The sequence below is a fragment of the Haliaeetus albicilla genome, chromosome 24 (assembly GCF_947461875.1).
Source record: "Haliaeetus albicilla chromosome 24, bHalAlb1.1, whole genome shotgun sequence".
Classification (NCBI taxonomy): domain Eukaryota; kingdom Metazoa; phylum Chordata; class Aves; order Accipitriformes; family Accipitridae; genus Haliaeetus; species Haliaeetus albicilla.
The window spans coordinates 1,252,013-1,274,655 of NC_091506.1; the positions used below are offsets into that span (position 1 = coordinate 1,252,013).

At 39.7% G+C, this 22,643-nt stretch overlaps 1 long non-coding RNA gene across 2 annotated transcripts in view; it reads left to right on the forward strand.

Annotated features, from left to right (window-relative positions):
• Window positions 1–1,860: 1,860 nt before the first annotated feature.
• Window positions 1,861–22,643, forward strand: part of LOC138690825 (uncharacterized) — a 116,267-nt gene continuing 95,484 nt past the window's right edge. For both annotated transcript variants that reach the window (XR_011329627.1, XR_011329626.1), the window contains exons 1-2: window positions 1,861–2,404; window positions 3,620–4,756. This is a non-coding gene — a long non-coding RNA (uncharacterized lncRNA). The remainder of the gene's footprint in view (window positions 2,405–3,619; window positions 4,757–22,643) is intronic.

Here is a 22,643-nt window from a genome sequence, read left to right on the forward strand (position 1 = left end):
CATTTTGTATTTAAGGGTAAAGATGGGGGGAAAATACATGGTAGAAGCAGCACTGTAAGATTTATCAAGTAACTGGAACCCAAATAGGTGCAAGAAAGAGAATTGATGTCATGACTCATCAAAACGCTTAAGCACATGTCTAGCTTTAAGTTCTTGGGTTAATCCCACTAAGTGGGATTCCTGAGGGGATCCCTGAGGCTGTCCTTAGGACCAGGTATGCTGTTTGTAAGGACAACAAACCCACAGGTGCAGCCCCAGGTCACCTCCTGGTGCATGTCAGGCTCTGCAGGGCTAAGCACAGCTCAGCTGCTCACTGCATCAGCAGGCAGGTCCGACAGCCTGCCTCTGGCTGTCAGAGCCAGCTGGGCTGGGGAGCAAGTCAGGATTGTAGATTCTTTCAAAACCACTCTCTGAGCATTAGGGATATAGCTGTGGGCTACTGTGACTGCTCAAGGGTGTCAGTAGACTGCTGAATCCAGACCGAAGACCCATCCAAGCCTGAGAAGTTGTTACTGTTCTTCATACTTGAAATGAGGAAAAAAAACTTAACTGCCCTATATAGTTACTACTTAAGCCGCAGTAAATGCGCCTTCAGCATCTGAGGAAGTCTATCCAACATAAAAGGCTGCTGATCTCAGGATCGGCAATGTCTTAGAACAAAAAAGTGAAATTAATCCTTGCTACAGCGAACCTTTTGTGCTGCTGACTAGTCCAGCTTATGGTTTATTAGCCAGAGAGGGCAGAAAGAAAGCTGGCAGGTGCAGGCTGTTGGGCACCATCGGAGCAACTTCTTACTTGAGCCCTGCTTCAGAAAGACTGGCTGGTCCTTGTGCTGCAAACCTCCCTGTGTGGGTGCTGCTTCTGCAGTGGTGTTAGGTCTGCTGCCTCGTGAGGACAGCTGTGCTGAGCAGCGGCAGCACGTTAAGTTTTGTGAACTGATGTGCAGCACTTCAAGAAAAGCTTGCCTTTCAACAGATGCCTCATTTTTAGAGCTGCTGCTACCACTTTATCTGCACACTAACCCAAGAAAATGAATTGTGTGATGGCCAGAGAGAGGAAGATTTTTCCCAATTTAAACCATTTTAAAGCATGTTTAGTTCTGCCATCTGTCGTAAACAGTAAAGCATCCTGCCTGAGTGTATTATGAAGTGGCATTTTTATGGTGACAGAGAGTATAATGGGCTCTAATGTAGTTGAAGGATACTGTATACAGCACTAGTGGTAAAATAGCGTAGTTCTAAATGCAATGCAGTGGAAGGGCTTGGAGACCCCAGGTTCAGCAGCTGAACAGGTGAGATGCTTTGGAGAACAACTCTGTGCAGATCTTTGAGGGAGGGATTCAAAGTATAATTTCAGAAGGAGACTTTCTGGCCCCTGTTAGAGAATGTTTGCCAACCCTTGGGCTCTAGCAAGGTCAGAATTTAGTCTGGTGGCCCTAAAATGGGCAGCTGTGGAGGGAAAGAGTTCCTTCTGTGTCACAAAATACCTGAGCGCATCTCCTTTTTCTGTACATACTGCTCTTTGCAATCACTGAGTTTTTATTTTTTTCCTGTCACCCTTCCGACATACACTTATGAGGACTAAAAGGATTAACTTTAAGTTTTGGTTTAAATCTCGGAATCTGGAAGTTGCTGCTTACTTTACTGAGGATGTTTACACTATTTTATGAAAACAGAAAATTAATTATGTCTGTTGCATCTAGCTCCTGACACTGAAAATGCTGTATAGGTAGATGCTGTACAGCTGCAAGTGCCAGTAAACTGTTTTAGTTCAACTGCTTTTAAGTAAGATCTTTTGTTGTTTCAGATGTGCTTTTCTACTTTATCTGCTGCATAAATACTTCCTCCTTTTGAATTTTTGACACCAAATAAACACTCCTGAAGCCTGGCGGGATTCAGTCCTGCCACTGATTGTGTTTGTGAAGTCTGACGTTGCCAGCTCTGGCAAGGGATGTTCTTGAAAAAGAAATATTTTATTACCGGACCCTCAGCTGAAACCCCAATTAGTTCTGCTAGTGCAAAGAGCTGAAGTATTACAAAATACTGTGAGCCTGTGGATGAAAATTTATACAAAATTATTGTGAAGGTTTGGGCATTTGTTTGAAATCAGCGATGAATATTTTTCTCCTCTTTCTTCCCTTCCTTTGTAACTACAATCATCTTAGTGAAAACAGCTTCCTTTGCAGGCAGTAACGATCCTATTTCCTACAGTTTTCTCTGCAGTCACACCGCTGAAGCCGCACAGGGTGCGTTCTACCAGAAGGATCTTTCTTGTGAAAGAAGACATGCCTCTTCCCCTCCCACCTCATCGAAACTGCTGTGCGTGGGTGCTGTATAGCTCATCTGATGTTCTGGAAAGCATTGGATGTATCGGGAGCGCCCAGATCCACTGCACTGTCTTACATGTGGGTGTTCCCATATGAAGAGTGGATATGGTCGGTGTTATTTGTAGCCATGGCATGCTGGGTTTCAGAGTGCATAGTCCTGTCAGTAGGGAACAGAAGTGAATTCTGACTTGTAGGGTTTGATCCTTGCCAGCACCAAAGCAACCGCTCGGCATTACAAATTAATTGGATGTCTCTACTTCAGGAGCAGGAGAGCACCTCTGTTCCCAGGAGACCTGTCAAATTTCTACGAAGTCATCAGGATTCCCCCCCCCCCCCCCCCCAGTTCTGGGCAAGTGTGCCCAAGAAAGATGAGTGGAAATTGGGATAGATGTGGTGGAGGACTGTTAGGATGATTGTGGGCACGCAGAGCCTTTTGTCTGTGAAAGAACTAGAACTTTCATGGCAAATGTCATCCTTCCAGCTTTTGTGGGGGGAACACATCCTAATTAATTAGGGGCACAGAATTTCTGGTACCACAGATACGTGGTTTTCTACACAGCTCTTGTTAAAACGACAAGTAGCTTGATAAAAATCTATTAAGATCAAAGCCAGTTGAAGTGACTGTAATGGGAGGGCAACTTACACTGCCCAGCCAAAGACCTGGAGTACATGCTGAACCTGGTAATAAGAACAGGTTGTGGCATCTGTAGGTCCTAACTACTTGTCATCTCTTGAAGTTAATGAAAGCTCTTACTTGATGATGAATTTTGTAGCAGTTTTTTCTGGCTTTAAATGAAAGGCGGGGCATGTAAGACAAATGTGTGTAATGTAAGATTATTTAAAATATAATTGATTGTTTGACCATTGACTGCAAATATGATTTTGGGTAGTAAATTCTGCTGCAAGGGGAAACAAGTGAGACTGTCCCAAGAGGTTTTTCTGGACTGTCTTATCCTAAAGACTTGCACAGGATTTCCTGTCAATAGCTTTTATTTGCTGGTGTTTCTTCCGACAAACGCCTTTTGAAAAGTAAGTGGTCTTTAATTCATTTGTGCTCAATTTTGCATTCCCTTAATGCAAAACAGATGCACCGCTATCACCAGTGACAACAAGTTAAGCTCAGTTCAGAGTTTTCTCAAGGATATTAAAATGTTATGGAAGACGAATGCCTAGACAGGAAAAATCCCACAACAGTCCTAAAGTAATCACGGAAAAAATGATGCGGATATTTGGACTTTACATTTTAATGAGACTCTTTGGAAACCTTAAATCCATTTGCTTTTCTTCTTCTAGGCTTACAGAAGGGAGAAGACAATGACTGTAAAGAGAAAATTTGGCATTAATGTCGGTGAAGAAAAGTGTTATGTTAAGTATTAAATTCCTTTGCAGATACCCTCTGCATATAGTGAATAAGTAGAAATAGGTTTAAGAAACACTGTAAAATTAAACTTTATAAGATTACTTTTTTATGGAATATGCAGTAGCTGCCACGTAGAATAAATGTATGTTTTTCATTATATTTTTATTACGCATTTAAAGCACATTAAGGAGAAAACAACCATCAAAGAAAAAGGAACTTATTAGATTTAGCAAGTAATCATATCAGGTTTATGTATAGTTATATTTCTTGAAAACAGGGAAAGATGCATGTCAGATGTCCTTTCAGGCTATTTAGTAAGCCATTTTTCTTTGGGAGAACAATATTAATGGCTGTTTTGCTATGTTCATGCTGTATTGCATGAGCATTTTGTCTTTTTTATTATAGTTTCTTATAAGTGTGCCATTACAGCTTGAGCAATCCAGTAGAGCATCTGGAAAAATATATTGCTTTGATTTTTGTCTCTAAACGGGCATTAGTTTGTGTGTGAGCTTCTCAGTTGTTTAAACATTTAGGCAAACATTTGAGGTTTTGTGGATGGTGTTGAAGGGTTATTTCACATTGTCTTCCAGAAATGAAATTTGTGGAGTTAGGTGAGGAATTCAGTGATTGTTTAACATTGTTTTGGTATATTTAGTGATCCAAGATTGCTTTTGTCTCTGTTTCTCTTTTGTGGGTAATGTTATTTGTCATCTGTTCTTCATCAATATTAAATTTGCCTCAGATTTTGGTCTCTCCCAGGCAAACCTCCATTGATTTCTTTCCTCCCTGTCCCCCAGCCCTGCCTGGGTCTGCCTCCCTCCCAAGCTCAGCTCCTTAGCTTCAGGACATCAGCCTGCGTTGGCTGGAGTTACTGGTGCTTTGGAAACTGCATGTGGTAGTTGTCCAGGCTGTGTGAATTATGCTGTTGGAGGACTGTTCCTTGGCATATTGCTTCTGAATATTAGGGGGTCATACTTCTGTTCAGGAGACTCCTTAGAGGCACCTGTGCTGTATGCCGTGTGTTCAGAAGTCCAGCCTGTCAGGCTGCCCACGCTTCAGGAAATTTATTGGTGAGGGATATTTTATTAGTGCTTATATATCTCAGAGTTTCTCTGATCGGTGTATCTTTTAAAAGGATGACATTTGCAATTGCTAGTCCAACCAAATTGCCCTTCAGTGATCTCGATCCCAGTCTTGCAGCTCTTGAGTAGGGCTGCCAGACGTATGGCATTTCTTGTAGAGTCTGTGGTCCCCCTGCCTGCCCCAGTACCCCCAGTTCAGATATCCTGACCAGAGGGGCAGGGGTGACTTTGGTCATTTTTTGGATGGATAGGTGGCCTGCCAAGAAGTATGCCTGAGTCTAGGCTTACTTAATTACCACTTGTCTGAGGCTTTATGAGCTGGTTACAAGATGGACATTATATTTTGGTGATTTTGTATTAGTGCTAGAAGGAATTTAGCATTGTCTAGTGACTTGGATAAAATACCCCTTTATTGGCCTAAGTAATACCATTGTAGTAAAGTTAATGTGGGTATTGAATGGGCACTTTAATGGAAGTGTTGAAGTGCTGAAAGCCAAAAGGGCAATACTTGTTTTCATGCTGAATCACTACAGTAAATTTGGCAATAAGACTTGACATTCTCTGCCTAATAAGAGGGATTTTTATGCTCAAATTGTGACTCTCTTTATATAAAGGAAAAATAATGTTAAGCAGTAGTGTATAGCTTTAGCAGTTTCACAGTTTCTACAAATGTCAAAGTACTTATTCATTTAGTTGACAAATGTCACTTCAGAAGCAAATTATTTCTTAGTGGCAACCTGATTTATATTTGTGTAACATAATCTGTTTTTTCAAAAAGTAGATTCCTTTTAAAGAATTGTTAATTAATTTAAGATTCATTTCACTGACTATTTTGGGATTCCACATTTTCATACCACCTATTATTAGAGCAACATCCTTGAATTTCTTCTTCACAGAAGCTCCTTAAGCAACTTTTCCATCATGTATTAAATATTATAGGTTTATTAATTCCTACGTTATTATAGGAAAATGTCCTGGTTTCAGCTGGGATAGAGTTAATTGTCTTCCTAGTAGCTGGTACAGTGCAATGTTTTTGAGTTAGGTATGAGAAGAATGTTGATAACACTGGTGTTTGCAGTTGTTGCTAAGTAATGTTTAGTCTAAAGCCAAGGATTTTTCAGCTTCTGATGCCCAGCCAGCGAGAAAGCTGGAGGGACACAAGAAGTTGGGACAGGACACAGACAGGGCAGCTGACCCAAAATGGCCAACAGGGTATTCCATACCATGTGATGTCATGCCCAGTATATAAACTGGGGGGAGTGAGGGCAGGGAGATTGCTGCTCAGGGTCTAACTGGGCATCGATTGGTGGGTGGTGAGCAATTGCATTGTGCATCATTTGTATATTCTAATCCTTTTATGATTACTATTGTCATTTTATTAGTATTATCATTATTAGTTTCCTCTTTTCTGTTCTACTAAACCGTTCTTATCTCAGCCCATGAGTTTTACTCTCCCCCCCTCAATTTTCTCCCCCATCTCACTGGGTGGGGGGAAGTGAGTGAGTGACTGTGTGGTGCTTAGTTGCTGACTGGGGTTAAACCATCACAGAAAATTAAATAAGGGTGTTCTGCAGTACTGATCTGGGGGGGCCTAGACAAGATGGAGCTCTGTTGCTTTTGCTGATGAGCATAGCTGAAAAGAGGCCCCAGGAATTGCACTTTACACTGTAACAAGGAGGAGTTTCACTGTTATGTTGGAGGTGAAGGATGCGGTACAATGATTGACTGCTATTAGTTTTACTTAGGGCTCTGCGTTGGGTACCTCTGTGAAAGCCAAATCAAGTTTTTATTAGTTTGGTGCAAAAAGCCTTGTTCATTTATCAATTAAATGATCTCCGAGCTAAACTACATAGTTGGACAGCTTTTTATGACCCACTGTATGCTTTGTGTAGCATTTAATGTGGTATGAGCTAAAATTCATGAATGTCAAAGCATCTGCAGCACTTGAGGAATAAGTTTGTGAACTTTTTCAAAATGTGAAAGATAGCCCCAGAAGCTGTAAGAAAAACAGTAAAAATTTTGTAATGAACACATCACTTCTTCCTAAAGCACCATTAAGGGGGTTTAGTTTTTGTATTTGCCTGTATCTTGGCCACCATTCTGCTAGAAGAGCATTGCTTCTTGCTTGTTCCTTCCTTCCACTTGACTTTCGTGCTTCTTTTGAATCATTTAATCAAAATCTGTGTCTAGTTGCATTAAGCTGTTTCTAAAAGTGTGCAGAAAAATGACTAGTGCTTTTGCAGCAGGGCATCTCTTTTACTGGGCTCAGTCAGCTGTGGTACTGCATGGCTTGAGTGTTTAAACAAAGATAAAGGTATTGCATTTCTTCTGATCTTCAAGAACATGCGCTCTAAGACCAAGAAATGCCAGAGAAGAATTTAGGAAAATTACAGGAACAGACACACCATTGTTTATAATACTAAATTGTTAACTTTTTTTACAATTACATTTTTATGAAATGTAAAGAGATTCCCTGTTTATTTGAATGAAATGACCAAGAAAGAACAGTAATCACAGGGGAGGAAATTAATTTGTGGATTCGGAGATAAGTCTGCTTTGCTTGAGTGATAGGAAACACCAGAGTGAATGCAGTAATGTACAGCTGGCTTGTAAAAACAATCATCCAAATGCTGCTTCTCCAGCAGAGTAAGTAATGTTCACTTGCTACAGCCGCATGCGCTTTCAGAATAAGTTATTTATTTTGCTGAAGATTCAGCTGAATTCTCATCTGAGACAGGTTAGCCTAGTTTGAGGCAGTCTTATTTCATAGAATTTTGGACTGATGAACAATTGGAAAAGTGTGGGGTTTTTTTTCCAGATTCTCTCAGTGGTTCACTTAGAACAGCAAAGGCTGTGTTTTATTTCCAAATCGATATGATCCTCTGATAGATGCTGTTTATTTGAGTATAATTTCACTTTAAATAGCAGCCACTCCTTGGGAGGTCTTGGCCATCAAATAAAGGGAGAAAATGTGATCAACGTTTATATAAATAATAGCTAGTGTTTATTTTCTGTCCCAGAAGGATGGGATAGTACAGGTATGCACCTTTGCAGAAATGCTGAAGATTTATTGGGTAATGGCTTTCAAATTTAATCTGGGCAGTCTGTTTCATGAAAAAACTTCCTCATACCATTGAATGGATCCTATTTCCTTGTCTCTGCTCAGGAATGATCTTTTGCTATATGTTCAGTAGGGCTAATGCTAGAGATGTGTGACAAAATGACTCCTGGCCACATTTGTGCCACGCATTGAGTAACTGGCTGCTTACAGCTGCTTCTCCGAAACTGACTGCAGTTTTTGTCAGTGAGCTTGGAGTAGTGCTTAGTCAATATCTAAATATTGTCTCTTTTATATTTTTGGGGGGGATTCCTATCATTATTTTCCCATAGTAAGCATCTGTATTTTTGTATATAAATTTCTTGAATAATTTAAATTAATTTTTAGACAACTATCATTCTCTTCATGTTGTTAAGGTACATTTGTAATTGTGTCATTAGGACAGTTAATTGCACTGTTTAATGATGTTGTATCAATTTCCTTATTAAACATAATGAATGAAATACGACGGACATGCGCACAGGCAATTTTGAAGGGCCAATTTCTCAGGTGATGTCTTTCACACCATTAAGAAAAATGACAGAAATGCATTTGAACTGTATTGTAAGGTGCTTCCAAACTATCTTCAGTCAAAAATGTAAATTGGCTTTTGAAAGAGAAAAGTAAAAGGAAGTCTACCATTTCAAAATTTTGCATTTTACCATCTATTTTAAACACTTAACCCTAAGAGAAGACTGAATGGATTAATTGTATAAACAAGAAGATGACAATTCCTGCAGTGAAACTCCTTCTACCAGTCTGGGTTCCTGTTCCCCATACAGGGTGATGCTGTTATGTCAGGTACTCCTGTTGCAGAGGGTAATTGGCTTTTTTGGTTGGCAACCCAGGGTAATAACTTCCACAACAGAGGATGCCCCTTCTGAACTGTAGGAGTGTGAGATTCAGTTGATTGAAGATGTGGCTGCCAGAGATCGAAAGTTCAGCCTAGTGTCTGATTTTGATTTTGCTAATGTTGGTGTGTGCTGTTGCCTGGAACTGGGGCAAAATGTGAGGCTGGCTTCAGATGAGTGGGTAATGGGTCTTTTTCCCTAAGCTAATGGCAGAGCATGTTTAGTGAGTTTAAAGACTCCCAGCAAGTGTGAGCAAGGAGGAAACACTAGAGTCATGACTGAAAAGAATTGTGAGCTAAGATGGGGTACGGAAGCCAAGGGAACATGAGATATTGATGAGGGGGGAGTGATTAGTAGTGTCAAAAGCAAGAGGAAGGTGAGAGGGAGAGACTGGAGGAGTCAGGTGCAGAAACTTCAAGAAAAGGAATGTTTCCTTATTATTCCTTTAAGTTTATCAGCAGTAACATTTCCAAAAGGTTAAGTTGAATCCATAGGAATGAAGACTAAGAGTGTTTGTGGTAGGCTTGACAAGGGAACTGCTTTGAGGAAGAATTCACGTACCATTTTTCTTGGTTTGGTGTTTTTATACAGGTGATGCATTGTGTAACACTTACTAATGCTGAAATACTTTATAATTCTGTCATACCCAGTGAGATAATTTCTTTTTTTGGAGGGATGCTAACATTTCATCGTTTTCCAAAATCCTCCCCAGAACGAATTTGTGCTGAATTATAGCAGTTTACGGATGCACATAAAGTAGCCCGGTGTGATGCCCACTTTGGAGTCATCGGGGCCACATGAATCACAGCAAGGAGAGTGTCTTTGAGCAAGGCAAGCTGTGGAAGTTACTATTGCCTGTAGTCTATTTTGTTCCTGGTCCCTGTAATCTAGTTTGCTGTCAGGTGGGCTATTGTGGGGGATGTTTGGCCTTAGTCCCTTTGGGGTAGTAACTCCTTCCCCACGACATGGGATGGGATACTTTTTGAAGAGGGTGGCGTGGCCTCCCTCCTACTGTGTCCCCATGCAGCTCTGCAGAGTCCAGTGAATAAAGCTACAAACCTGTTTCTCAGCTGGTGGGATGGCTTGGTCCGCTTCAGTCTGTGAGGGCGAAATACCCCCTTGTATTCCTTGTGTCTGGGAAGTGGCTGTTGACTCTCACCTCTTGAGTGGTGGCTCCTGGTTAGAGCAGTATGCTCTGCTGTTGAATCCAATGTGCAAATTCACCTGGCGTGAAGTTCTGCCATACACCTTTCTAAAGCCTGTGATGTGAGCAGTGTGCCAAGCTGGTGGGAAGGGGTTTTGTATTGAGCTTGATGGGATATAGACTGCTTTTTCTCAGCAACTGAGAACAGCTCTGGCCTATATGGGATGGAAAATACCAGTCAAACTCATTCTCATTTGAATATTGTTTTCTAACTCACTTTCCTAAAGCTGAGTCAAAGGTTTCTTTTGCATTTATTCCTTTTGTCCCATAAAATTGGTGGTGGTGTTTTAGTGCCTAGCAGCCTCTAATAGTGGGACCTTGGTGTGCCTGGCTGCATGCAGACAGAGTAGTGAGTCCTTTGCTCAAGAGCAAGCCTACAACTTAATGGCAGAGATGGATGTGGGGTGGTGGGAGGAATATAGCATGTAAGCAAGATGAATAATGTGGAGTCAAAATTATCTCACTGTCTTCAAGTACTTAAAGAATCACAGAATTAAACATACGTGCTTAAAAGCTACACGTGTGGGTAAGTGCTGTTCTAAACTGGGCTAAATAATGCACCTACTTGCTTTCTTGGCTGACACCACCAGGCATGGACTCACTGGGTGTATTTTGAGGTTTCTTATTTTTTTGGCTTTAGTTTGACAGAATGTATTTGAGAAAGTTAACATTGTGTACATGCTGGGCGGGCTTTCTCCCCTTGAAAAGCTGCTTGAATTAATGTCTCCAAAGTGTTAAGAGGGTTATAAAATGTGTTGTATGACTAAGATGATGTAGCTAATCCTGTCACCTGTGGTAAGCTTCTGTTCCAGACCTCAAAAGAGTGTTGTATGCTCTAAACTGGCCTGTTCTCTGGATTTTCGGGGTGGAAAAGTTTGAAATTATTAATCCAAAATGGTTCCTTATGCATGCAGACTACTGCATTTGCTACTGTTTGTGTGATCTCTAATGAGAATAATAAAGCAGAAGGAAAAGGAAGTATTTTGCGTTGCTCTTGGAAGCCAAAATATGAATGAATTTTCTCCTGCCTCAGGATCAGTGCGCAAAGTAGTTACTGGAGACTTCAATGCAATATTAAAGACACAAACAGATTTGACAAAGTTTTCTTTTCCCCCTGGAATTTGTAGTAAATAGAGATAAATTCTCATCTGTTTTCTGTTTATTAATCTGGACTGTATCAAATTAAGTTCCTCTAGTGTTGCTGTGAGACAGAGGTATAATCGCTACAGCTCTATTTAATAATTTCTCTGCCAACATGAGCTCACAGGCAGTGGGACTTGAAGAATTTACAGGCCCTATGTTTGGCCACGTGTGTGTGCATGTGCAGAGATGCTATTTAAAGAGTACAGCTTGGACATATCTGCTAGAAAGCTCTCATTCTCTCTTGCTTCCTTTTTTCCTCCTCTTGGTACTTCTTGTCTCTCACCTACCACTTTGATAAGACACCTTCATTTATGACCAATTAAATGTTTTCTGTGTAGAGAACTGTTTTCTGAAATGAAAATGGATTTTTGTCTAAATGAAGCTTTTCAGAGTTGTGGTATGAGGTTGAAATGCAGCTCTGGAGGCTTTCTGGATCCATCCTCCCACTCAGGGGGCCAGCCAGCTTAAGGTTACACCAGGCTGCTTGGGGTCGCATCCAGTTGAGTTTTGAGGTTCTCCAGTGCTGGAGATCACACAGCTGAGGACAACGTGATGTGAAAGCAGCATTTCTTGCTGGAAGTGTTGTCTGGAGAATGGAAGAAACCCCTAAGACAGGTTAGAACTATGCTGTAGTCTCATATACTAGTTTAAGTTTAGATAGCATCCTCCTCACTTTTTTTGCTGACTCTAAAAACTGTGAATAGTTTTGAATAACCTGTTTCAGAAAACAGTATTTGGAGAGGTCAGTGTCACAAAACTGGTTAGTCCTTTTTGGCCCGTCTATAATCACTAACTGTTATTCCAGAGTAGCACACGGGATTCAAATAGTACTTTAGTTGTATTAATGTGGTAGATTCATTTGATGAAGTTAACTTTAATTCTTTATTAAAAAAAAAAAACCAAACCCAAACCACCTTTGTCACTTCTCCCATATCACCTTTTTGAAGCCTGCATTAGCTTTTAAAATACAGCTTTCCATATTGTAGGCTTTCCATTCATTATCAGTCTTTGCTTGGGAGGGTACCAGGGCAACATGTGTTCCTTACTGCTCAAGAGCAATCTGTTTTGTTACACTTTAATGATATTTCAACAGCTCTCAGTATACTTGTCAAAACAGTGTAGCAATTCTTAGGTACTCCCGAATATCAAATGTGTGACAACAGTCCTTTAAACGCGGAAGTGCTTTTCTCCTATAAAGAAGATAGATAGAAAAGATCTTTTCTTTCACCACCTCATGGTCTTAGAGAACAAAGCATTTCTTAGAGCTGCACTTACAAAAAGGTAAGTAGCATCTATGTGCTACTGTATGCAGAGTTTTGTGTACTTCTAGCACAGACCTATGGTGGTGACCTGAATGATGCTTTCTCATACATGTACTCTTCAGCATTGCTTGCAGTCTGCTGTTCCACTGACAGTCTTTCAAAGATTTAGCCAGCTTTCTTCCCTCTTTTGTGGGGGTGAGTGTGCAATCCTGCCCATGATAAATGCTTTGTGATGCCTCTGAATCAACTGCAGAGTAGAAACTGACTTCAGTTTTCCTGTTTTGTTTTAGTTCCCTCTTAAGTGCAGGTAAATATTCAAGTATTGGTGGGTGACTTCTCAGTAAGGTTTTTGGGGTGTCTTTTTGTTTGATTGGTTTGGTGATTTGGTTTTTCTTTCCCCAGTCACTTTGTTCTCTTCTTGTAAAACAGCTTTGTAACACTAAATGTAACATATTGGCAGCTTGATGATCCTCATTCTGCTAATTATATTTCCTTTGCTGGAACATCTTTGTCTACCTTTTACAGGCCATATGTGTTTAGTAACTAAACTAGACAACAGTTTGAGTCAAGGAATGTAATTTTTTTGCAGTATGGGACTCTGACAGTGATCATCTTGGCTATTACTGTGATGATAATGATAGTTCATTGTTAAGTGTCTTCCAGAAATGATTGAAACCAAATTATTCATGGAGAGCTTGTAATCTAAATTAAACCTGATGTTTAGAGGGAGGTCCCATTCAAGAAGATGTCATCACTGCAAAAGTGATGGCTGTATTACACTAATACCTGTTTTTTTTTTTTCTGTAATTCACTTTAAGGCAATCCGCAGAGCTACGGAAATAAGTGAGTTTAAATGAGACAGAGGCTGTGGTTTGACAGACCAGTGTGGGGAATACATGCTATGTTACATGCATATTAATTCCCAGGGTTCCTATTGACTTGAAAGATTCAAGTAGTTTATATTGCAAGTAAACATTACACAGCCTGGTCCTTTATAGTTTACAACTTATATTAAATATTGCACATGCAGAATTTAAATCAGCTATTCATTGTTTCTCATGTTTGTGTGCACACTTGTGTGGCAATAAGGATGGTAATTATTTATGTACCCTGGGAATAGAATAGAACGTAAGCATGTGTTGCAAGAAGGAAGTTTATATCAGCTAATAACAAAAACTTTGTAAGTAGGAGGAGGGTTAAATACTAGAGTAATCAGTCACTGAATTTTGTAGAATCCTTATATCTCCCTGTCCCTAGTTTTTTGGGAGGTGATGATGGTGTGTTTTTTTCCTTTCTTTTGAAGAACAGGTTGTGCTGGCATACCTTAAGTATAGCTGATTCTGCTTTGTGTCAGTGTGATAGACTGGTGAAATATTTTAGACCCCTATTTTTTATGATGATATGACAGTTTTATGCGTATAAGCCCAATAGGAAGTCTTTATGAGAAGTGGCTTAAAATGTGTCTGTTTCTTAATACCTATGACATTATTAGTAAGTATCCAGAGTGGTTCTTTCACATATGCTATGTTTAAATAAAATGTTCTTGTGGTGTTGACCCATTTTAAATGGTTCCATTCAAGATTGGTATTGTTACTGATACTGGAATTTTTTTTGCATGTGTTTTGTGTCAGCTACTGAAATGTGATTTAGAAATCCAATAATACTAACGTGCTGAAGAAATATGGCTATATTCACTGGACAGGAATAACACAGTGAAAGTATTGCTTTAATTTTAAAGCTGACCTTTTTTGTTACTTAGTAGAAAAATCCATGATTCCAAAAGGAAATAGACCTTTTTTTGCTGGAGAGGATATATAGCCTACAGGAATAAAAGATCGAGGGACTGCAATACTTTTGCTGTGCTAATCCAATAATAATAAGGACATTTTTGATTAAATGACTTATGATTATGTTAGTCCCAACACATAGGTGAAAGTTGCATCTGCAGTAAATAGCTGGTATAGTTTTCTCCCAGCAACTTTTATCAGAAATGTCGACTGCATTTGACGCATCACCTGAACAGGACCTCCAAACAATGTAATCTTTCCTATTCTGTGAATTGGGAAGTTGGAGCCTTTGGGGCTAAACCTTATGTTCACATATCTGTGGCAGATCTGAAGCAACTTAGGACTTCCACAGCTGCTGTTGTCCTTATTTCAGATGATGGTATGCATGGTTGTGTGCCTGTTACGGACACTAAGGGCATACTGGGAAGAGCAGACCCCCCCTGCTGTGATCCATCCAGAATGGAGCTACCCTGAACCAAGGGTGCAATGAAGGCCAACTTGCAAAGTGATTGTGGTATTCAAAACATAGTGGGTTTAGGCTATATAAAAATTGCTGGCATCAGCATTGCTGCAGTGAATGTAGCAGCGGACAAAGAGCAGTGCAGGTACTGTCCAGGCAAGTGGTAAAGAAGGGAGCTCTGGAGGCTGCGGCACATACTGTGTGTGCATTATTTCCACTGTGTAAGCACTTTGTTCAGCAGCCTTTAGACATTAAAGCTGGCTATTGAGACCATGGATTTTTTTTCCTGCCAGTACTTCCTTTTTGAACAGGTTATCTGGGATTCAGTGAACAGTTTTAAACTGTTGTATAAAATTGTAAATGTTTCTGATGAAACTTTATTTATGAGAAAATAAAATGAATCCCTTTCTAATAGGTTTATAAGAAGAGATGTGACCCTATTCTCTGTGGTGAAAAAGCTCTGTCAAATTTCGTGTAATTTTAAAACCATTGGGAAGCTTTTTGAAATCATCCTATAAAATTTATTGAAAAACCTAACATGTTGATGAAATTATGCAAAAGGATGCAAAGTACTCCAAAGCAGAGGTTCACTTTTTCTGTTAAATCCAGTATTGAGAATTTCCAAGTTGTCTATAAAAATATGCTTATATGCTTTTATAAATACTCTGTACCACTTTATAAATATTTTATGAAAAATATTAACACTTTGTTTCAAAGCAAAGCTTTTGAAGCTTTTCTTAACAGGCACATAAGAATTGCTTTTTTCAGTCCTCCTACACTGTATAAATTTTTCCTGCTTGTTTTGTTGTTATGTAGAGTGTATTCAGAGTTCCTGCCGAAACAGAGGTGGTGCCTTAAAGTTTCTTAACGAAATCAAGCTAAAGCTGAGGATGTGCTTTACTCTATTGCTGTATCAAGGCCTGAAGGACTATTCTGGAATAATGGAAGGTATTCTTGGGAATAGTGTGGTCAGATGGCAAACTATGTTGCTAAAAAGCAGGAGGTCTTGGTGAGGGCTGGCCATAGTTTCTCAATGTAGAGTAGCAAGTACTTTTCTATTCAACTTTTCTATTCAACTAATCTATTTTAGTCTAAGATCGGTCCTCTGCCTCCAAGAGCAAAAATAAATAAAAACCTCTTCTGAAGAATTCCATCCTTAGAGGTCAGTGGGGAGAGGGCTGTCATACTGGCACCCGATACAAAGCAGGGAGCTGAGCAACTTCTGCAGCGTGACAGGGAGATGGATGAGAGAGCCAAGTGCAGGTCTCCTGCTTCTCTGCCCAGCCCTGGTCCATGCTGTTGTTCCCTGCCTTGAGCTGCAGGGAAAGAAAAGAAGAAAACCACACTTTTTGGCTCTTGTTTTAAAACTTCTTATAAGAAGAAGAGAAAAGAAAGCCAATTTTATTGAATGTCATCTTACTTATTTTTGGGAAGGAACATGTCTCCTGAGGAGACTTTTCCTTAGCTCTTCAGTTATAGATATCCTACTCCATTTCTGATCAGATGGCTTTAGGGACACTAAATTATGTCTCTGTCACTGATTCTGGAAATGTTTGATGAACTTTAGCTAAAGTCAAGACAGGCCAAACACTAGTATGTACCCTTTACTGAAAATTCAATTACCTCTGGTCTCTCAAGTACAGCTGTCAATGTAACTTGGGTCTATTGGTATCTTGAGAACACTGTTTTATGTTCGTGTTCCTCCAGATATGCTATATTGCTGTGTACCTACACATAGGTCTGGAGATGGTATCCTATTTGGTTTAGGGTTTTTAATTATTCATTGGTTACGTAGTAGTGATGCTTTAGAAGAAGGATGTAAAGTAAGAATTGAGTGTATAGAAAGACATGAACAAACCTGTAGGGCTTTTTTGTCACTAAGGCTACTAAAAGTTATTAGACGAAGCATTCATTTCCAGACTTTTTTTTTCTTGAATAAGAGCACTTTCTCTTTTGTAACTGAAGTGTTTTAAATCCCTAACCCAAAACCCCCACAGAAATGAAATGCTGTAAATTGGCTGAGGCCAGAAAATATGCTGTTGCCAGCATATTTCTCTGGTGCACCTGATCATTTCATAAATGAGCCATTCATCCAGTTTCACTTGCTTATGTTGTAGCTGTGAAATGGGTAGTTTAAACACAAAACCCAACAGAAAACAAACCCTTAGTTGCCTGGTCTATGTGGCTGTTTCTTCTTTTTATTTTGGGTAAGGATAGCCTGTGAAAGTATTAATCAGTAGAAACTTGTTAATTCAATGTGAACACAAATATACCAATCAAATGTTTATTTCCTAATCTTTCCTATTACTTACACCATTAGCATTAGGCCCCATTATCATTAACTATTTAGCAATTAACTGCATAGGGCTTGCATGAAATACCATAGGCTATTTTACTGTAACTGCTTTTCTCAATCACTTACTGACTCTTGCCAAGTACCAAGTCGCAATGAACTAGTTAAGTTAGACTTTGTTGTTGTTGTTTTTTTGTGGTTTTTTTTGTTGTTGTTGTTTTGGGTTTTTTTTAGTTATGTTTAAGACAAAAAGGCCTGATGCATCTTCTGGTGATATCAGTGCTGATGAGTACTTCTGCTTGGCCCGTGAATACATACAGTAGATAAATACGATGAATACGAAGAGTGACACATGGAGGTACACGTGGATGGTGGTAATATGGAGCATCATGCCTGGAGGGAAGATTTCTTTCTCTCCTGGCTTGGTGCTGAACAAATACTTCACAGAGATGAAGGTTTGGAGCTATTTCTTCACGTTTGTTGAAGATCACACAGTTGGTGCCGGGTGAAGAAATGAACTCAAATCCCTATCTGTTAGAAATAACAATCCCACTTTCTTTCACATGCTTAGTTGAAGGAATTCAATTAAATGTGGTAGTTTATACTAGATGGAGATCTGTCCCAAAGAATGCCACTATACTTCTGTGCCTTTACATACCTCTCAAATATGTATTAACAAATATTTGTTCAAAAATAAGCCATGATTTGGAATTTGTCTGAACATTTACAAAGGCTTATGCTTTAGGCTTAAGTGTCAGCTTATCTTAGTGGTAAATACTTCCCCTTTTGTGTATATTATATGGGGAAATATGTGTGCACATTCAAACGCCTGCTCCTTTTGCAAGTTGTTGTGCAACTGAGACTTTAAATCTCAAAGGGGCATAATAACCAACAGTCCATCAACAGTGAGACAAATAATTTCATATGGAATATAGTACCCATTCTAAATAACGGTATCTCTGATGAATTTAGAGCTGTGAAGTTGGCACCTAAAATACAAAATAGGCACTTAAATGCATGTGTGGGGTTTTTTTTCCCAGCTAATGTAGCTCAGTAATTAGATTTGTCAGTAGGTCTTTTTCTAGCCAAATGGAAGTCAGAAGTTGCAACCACAAAGAATAACCCTGTGACTTGCTTTTTTTCACCTGAAAAGCTTGAAAGCACTACTAGTCTGTGAAAGTATGAATATTCACAGTTAATTGCTGTTATAGTGTTGACCTCTGAGGGGATTAGCTGATCTAGCAGGTTCGTCATGATCTGTATTTGTTGCTGTATTTCTAACACGTTTACTAGGATATGTTTTATTACCTACTGTTGATGGGGAGGTAAAAGGTATATGGTTTTCAAAAGTGGTTGTATTGGTTGACTTCAGGTACTAAACTGGCAGGCAGTGAAGAGCGGTAAAGGCTGAAAAACTTTACAATGCTCTGAAAACCCCTGTTGTGTTGAATGACAGTGAGACCTTTCTGTAGCAAAGTATTTTTTTTATGATGATGACCACCATCATGAGGTAGAAGATCACTGATACTTTGGATACTGGCCCTCACTGTAATCCCAGTTGGCTTCCCCAACTCTGAATTTGTATTTACTGCAAAGTTGCATTTTGGCAGATTTAAAGGTACAGTGGCAGTGATGTAGACCAGGTTGATTTCATAGAGCAAGACCAGTGGAAGCCATTATGATTATGACAGGTTTCTCCTATGCAATGTAAGTTCTGTGAATTCACCTACTGAATTCTATACCTGGCTCAGCAAATTGTGGATGGCCAAATATTTTAAAAAGCACATTGTTCTACTTTAAATATTAAAATGGCTGAGAATCTTCTCCTGGTAATTTCTTTGACCTCAAATATAAGAAACCTCTAAAATCTTGCATTGTATTTGAGATTATTATTTTAGTAAGATTATCAACTACTGGTGCAGAAATTAGGATATGACCCATCATGTTCTCCTTCCATGCGTATAGCTTCCATACATGTACCTTTATGATATGTGCCTTAGTTTCATGGATCATAGGATAATTCAGGTTGAAAAGGACCTCAGGATGTCTCTAGTCTAATGCCCTGCTCAAATCAGGGTCAGCTATGAGATCAGGCTAGGTTGCTCCAGGCATTATCCAGTCTCATGTTGAAAATCTGCAAGGATGGAGATAATCCTAGTTTTATACCTACATATATGGATATGTTAGAGAAGGTATTTGTTTGATTGCATTGTAAGTCAGTAATACTTTTTGTTCCACCATATATGAATGTGTTTATGGGTTGATGTCATTTCTATCCATACATATTAGCAGCAAGTGAAATAGCATGTGTTTTGCTCTCTGTCCCTCTCCCCTCCCTCCGTCAGTATGCTAGATTGTTTGACTGTCTGATCCATCATGAAAAGAGCTGCTTTACAGAATCGCCTACATTAAAGTGTTGAGGAATCAATACAGCCGGTGACCTTTAGTGAAGCTGACATTTACTGGGGTGGATCAGCTGCACACATAGAACATGACTGCTCACTCGCTTGCTTTATCTCTTTCCCCAGAGTTCTGCTATGTGATTTTTCTCCTTTTGATGTCTTGCTCTGCCTAATTTTTATCTAGAGGTTTTTCCTTTTTTTGGAAGTATGAGTGAAGGGAGGACGACTGAGTCTGTCTTTGACCTAACAGACCCTTTAAAGGAGACCATGCAGGCACAATAATATGAGCTAGGGTTAGACTTCTAAAACTGAGGAATGTGAAAGAAATCAGATTTCCCATGTAGGATTTGTCCTGTGCTGTCATTTTCCCCTCACTGTGTGTGCCTACTCCTGGTTGTTTTCAATTACTCCATTGTCTGTTTCCCTCCACCCCCATTATGTTTTCTCCTGGTGTGAAGTCTGTAAACAGTGAACATCATTCAGTGTCCTATATTCCTCTTCTCAGCTGGATGCTGGAAATTCTCCTTTTCATCTAGCTCAGCTTACCATCTGATACTTATGTGAAATTTTGACATGGGTTTGACCTGTGGAGGGTGGGGGATAGGCCACCCTGCAGTAAGAGGAAGCATGGTTGTATTTTCTTACAATCTTAAGACATAATGGAAGAGTGCAGCACTAGTGAGAAACATGAGTGTGGCTGTTAACTCCAAGGCTGAAGCCAAAGTAAGAGCTTGGACTGCAGTGCTTGTCATCTGAACTGCCTCCTGCTGTAAGGAGGAGTTTTGAGAGACCCCAGAATCCAGGAACCGCTTCTGGCTCTTGCCGTGGGAGCAGCTCCCTCACAGGAGCAAATGCTCCTCTTGGTGCCCAATTAGAGTCTTAGCAATGGGTACTGTCTCTCCCAGTGACCAAGCAGTGTTTTGTTTGGAGCATCTTGTGAAAGGAGCATTGATTATGTTTCCCCCACATAAAATACAGAGACAAGCAAGTAGTCTCCTCTGTCTCTGTTCATCCTGGGGCACAAAGGCAACCTGAGGAAAGAGGATAATAGAAGTGCCAAACAGCATGGCATGATTGCCAGCTTGTGCTCTGGGGAGGCTGGAGGAGATGCACTAGGTCAGGGTAGATGTGCTTCAGCAGATAGTACAGAGTAATTGTCTTGAGATAAAAAAAGACCTGTCTCGAGGGGAGGCAGCACTATTCAAACAATCATATCAATAAGTTCGTGTTATACACTGATTGCCAGTAAAATAATAGGAGCTTATTTGACTGTTCTTGTGTTGTTAGATTTTGTTCGAGTTTCTATGAGTAGCAGAAGGAATACTCTAAATAGTGTCTTACTTAGTGTGTATGTATATATATCTTAGTATTATCTTTGTGTATGTATATACACACACTAAGAAACAGTATTTTCTTAAGAGTTTGGCCTTTCTTGTTGTAAAGTTTGACAGTGTAACCTTGCTAATTTGAAGATAAATGTTTTGCCATTTTTTAGCTAAGTAAACTTACAGTTTACTTAATTGGGAGTTCCTGATGCACAGCCTCACTAGACATGAAGTGTTGTCTGCTCCTTCCTTCTTGCCTTGCCCTTTTCTTCCTTCCCACAGCCATACCCCCCCCCCCCAAAAAAAAAAAAAGGCAAACGCATAACCACCCTTTCTTTGGTTAGGAGTTTCTGCACCTCACTTGCTGCTGCTCTGTAGGAGAACTTGTACCTGACACGTTCCTTCTGCTCATAATGAGTTTTCACTCAAGTCACTGATCAATAGCAGAAACCAGCAGGTCTGTCTCTATTGCTTGTTTTCTCTATCTTGAATCTGCCAAGATAGATTAGACTATTGCCAAGGTCACTCAATACATTGCAAGTGAATGAAAAGATATCTAGTTGACTTTTTTAGGACAGGACTGCAAAAAGGCAAGACTGGAGCTAAACTGAGTGTACAATGACAGATTAAATCTGCATCAAGGTCACATAGGGTATTTTTTAAGTGAACCTTTGACACAGCTGAGCAAGATACACATCCCCTGTCAGTGGAGAGGTTATTGCACTGCTTGCTAAGGCAAAGTATCTTGGCAGTACACATATGGGAAGGAGCAAACAAGAAATTTAGGAATTGCAATGAGGAAGAAACTCAGGTGTAGTTCTCTTGAAATCAATAGGATATTTACATGTTTTTCTGGTGGCAGAGACTGAGCTGTGGGGAGTCACAGGGCTAAGAGCAGCCTTGTGCTAATCACTCCACCCCAGAGGCAATGGCATCCTCCTGCTGATGCAGCTGGAGGCAGTGGTGATAATGCGAATAGTGAGTGCTAGCACCAGTGCTAGGTTTAAGTGACTGATGTGCTCCAGAAGCCTCCTGTGTACTCGGGTTCTTGTATAGCTGAGGTGTAACATCTCCTCAGAAAAGAAGAAAATGAAAAAAAAAAAAGGCAAGCATGAGTCGCTTAAAGAAAATTTTTTACATTAGCAATGACTAAAATTACAGAAAAGGAAGGTTTATAGTAAGAGGTAATATATTTTATTAGACTGACTGCTGTAATGGGGACAAGTGTCTTCATGGCTTGTGTGCCTGAGAGCTTGTCTTTTTTTTTTTTTTTTCCCCAGTTCCAGCAGTTGATCTAATAAAATGTACTGTCTGTATAAATCTTCTAGCCTCAGATCATCATGTCTGCCTCAGAACAGCTAATAAAATAGCAGACATATTTTCCTAATATAGTTGCTTCATTTAATGGATTGTCATGGCCACTCAACACAGAATGGCGCTTGTCCTTAGACTACAGTATCTATGTATGTTAAGAAGTCTTCCAGCAGAAAAGTCTGAGTGGTAGGTTTAGCTGGTTTTACAAATAAAACTGAAAGAATTGCTTCCATAGAAACCAAAAAGAAGTCTCCACTTGCTGTTCATTCCTAGATCTCGACTTCAGACTTTTCCAGAGTTTGAAGCTATTTGATCTGTAGGAAATGGAATTCAGTTTCTCTGCACTGAGATGAAATGTAGCTGTGTCCAAGATACAACTCTGCTTTTTTACTTACTAGATTAGTTGTTTAGTTTAATTTCAGTCTGGTTATTCCCATGCTTTTGAATAGCAGTGTGCATTTAATTGCTGTCTTGGCCTGGAACCACAGCAGTTGGGAAAACAGTGATGAAAGTAACAGTCTTAGAGATTTTGCAAGGCATTTAAAGATAACAGGACCCTTCTGATTTCCTCTACGTCTCCATGTCCATGAGGGCACCCTTGCAGGGCAGAGGCCAGAGTATTGGTGACATTAATGGATGAAGGAAGTTGTGTTAATTAGTTGAACTGTAAAAGAGAATCTCATGTAATTATCTGTAAGAGAAACCCCAAGAGATAATTATAAACTGCCAAAACTTTC